Source organism: Nannospalax galili, unplaced genomic scaffold (genome assembly GCF_000622305.1).
Source record: "Nannospalax galili isolate Female #2095 unplaced genomic scaffold, S.galili_v1.0 scaffold40, whole genome shotgun sequence".
NCBI classification, from domain to species: Eukaryota; Metazoa; Chordata; class Mammalia; order Rodentia; family Spalacidae; genus Nannospalax; species Nannospalax galili.
This window is the reverse complement of record NW_008347810.1, coordinates 3303716-3305590: the sequence shown is the minus strand read 5'-3', so window position 1 is coordinate 3305590 and position 1875 is coordinate 3303716. Positions and strand designations below refer to the sequence as shown.

Below are 1875 nucleotides of genomic sequence, written 5' to 3'. Positions count from 1 at the left end.
CCGAGCATCATAAATGATTTTATTTTCATCCCAATCAAAACATTTCTGTGATTCTGTCTTAAATCACATCAAGTTGTTTACATACTCACCTCACCTTTGGACTCTTAATTCCTGAGAGATATTGATACTTATTATTACACTTTCATGGTGCCTGGTATATACTGGGCTTAATTGAGATGATTAGTTACTACATACTGTAGAGAAACTAGCTTTCACCTCGTGAAGGGATATGATAATCTGAGTGGTTTGTGTGCATGAGGGTGCTATAAGGAGATGTGTTTCCAGCTTCATATGCTTTGAGAATAAAGTTATGAGAGGCGATGGATGTGTGGAGGTGATCAGGAGGTTAAGTATCAGGAGGAGCTAGAGACAGACTGCTGTGATTATTCCATTCTCTTTAAATGAGCCAGAGAGCTCACAGTTGCAGCAGGTATCTTGTTGGAAGCAGGTTTTCTCTGCTGGGTTAATGGGCACCTTTCTTGATGAGCTTTTGGTGGCAGTGCCTCCAGGTTCCCATCAAATCTCCTTGTTCCTTGAATTATCCAGAGCAAATGCTAGCACATAGGAGGGGCTTTCCCACTAGTCTCCCTAGAGAGACACCAGTCTAGCAGCCTGCTAATTCTGCAGTAGGGCAGACTACAACAGTAGGGATTCCTCCAGAAAAGCACAAAGACTTCAGGAGAGGGGGTGGATGACAAATTCAGAAGGGAGCCTCAAAGCCAGGAGGCTTGGGTTCTGCTGTAGGTGAAGTGCATGGACTTTGTCTTCTGATAGATCTAGGTGGAGCCTCATTCTATTTATTAGTCAGTATTGATCTTAGACTCCTGGGCACCTGGGGAAGTGGAAGTGCTTGGCCCTGATGTGGGGGGTAGTGTGCATGTGTGTGCACAGATGCTGGGATCAGGACCACTGCCACCATGAGCCATAAGGACCTTGACTGTGCAGTGGACCTAAGGAGTGGCCTGCCTCCCCAGCAAATGGAGAACAACTACAGTGATCTAATTAATCTGGTCTCCAGTCTGTGTATCTCTGTGTTGTGTTGACCAGCCACTGAAAATTGCCATAGCGGAGGTGGTGGGAAAGGATTACTGTTTGTGTGCCTACAGTAGGGATAGAGATTCCTACAGTCATGGTGGAGTAACAAGTGTGGTCCTCTTTTGGAATATGGGGTCACGCTGTCTACTCAGCTGAGAAACCTGGAAGTATAAGCCAGCAGTGCCTCTGACCAGTACCGCAGACCTGCACTTTGAAGGTGGCCTCTTGACCTCGGGGACCTGTGAGTGATCCTCATAAAGAAGTCTGGGGGTGAATCGAAGAAGATCAAAGGCTGCTGGGTTCCACCCGTGTGGTGAAAGTACACAGGCCTTGGGCCCCAACACCACCCATTACTAAGGTGACCTCCATGGTGATGCTGTGGCTGCAAACCAACAGGCACCGTTAACCTCGGAGCCAGCCTCACCAGAGAGTTGGAGTAGGCTAAAACAGCCACTGCTCCCCACAGGGATATAACAAAAGTACGATGAGCGAGATCTGCTTTGAAAAAACAAAGGACATTGTCATCTGGCTGGTCTGTTCAGACTTTTGCAGACAAATCAAAACAAGAAAAGAGGCTCTTCCCAACCCAACCAACGGTGGAGGCTTTAAGGGGGAAAGTTGACGTCTGCTTCACACTAACGGAACACACCATGCCCTTGTGAGATTCTTTTCTAAGGAAGCTCATTTTCTGCTTTTCCCCTCATTCCTTCCACCCCAGACAGGTCACCTAACAGTTTGCTTTGACTTGGCAGCACCGTCTCTCCCTGAGAATAAAGTTTAATAACCACCTTTCTGTCTCCACACCCGCTCCCCGCTACATTTCCTTGTGGAAACTACCCA

General features: G+C 47.3%; 1 pseudogene; it reads left to right on the top strand.

Moving 5' to 3' along the window:
• Positions 1-917: 917 nt before the first annotated feature.
• LOC108491382 lies at positions 918-1475 on the top strand (annotated as a pseudogene).
• Positions 1476-1875: the final 400 nt, after the last annotated feature.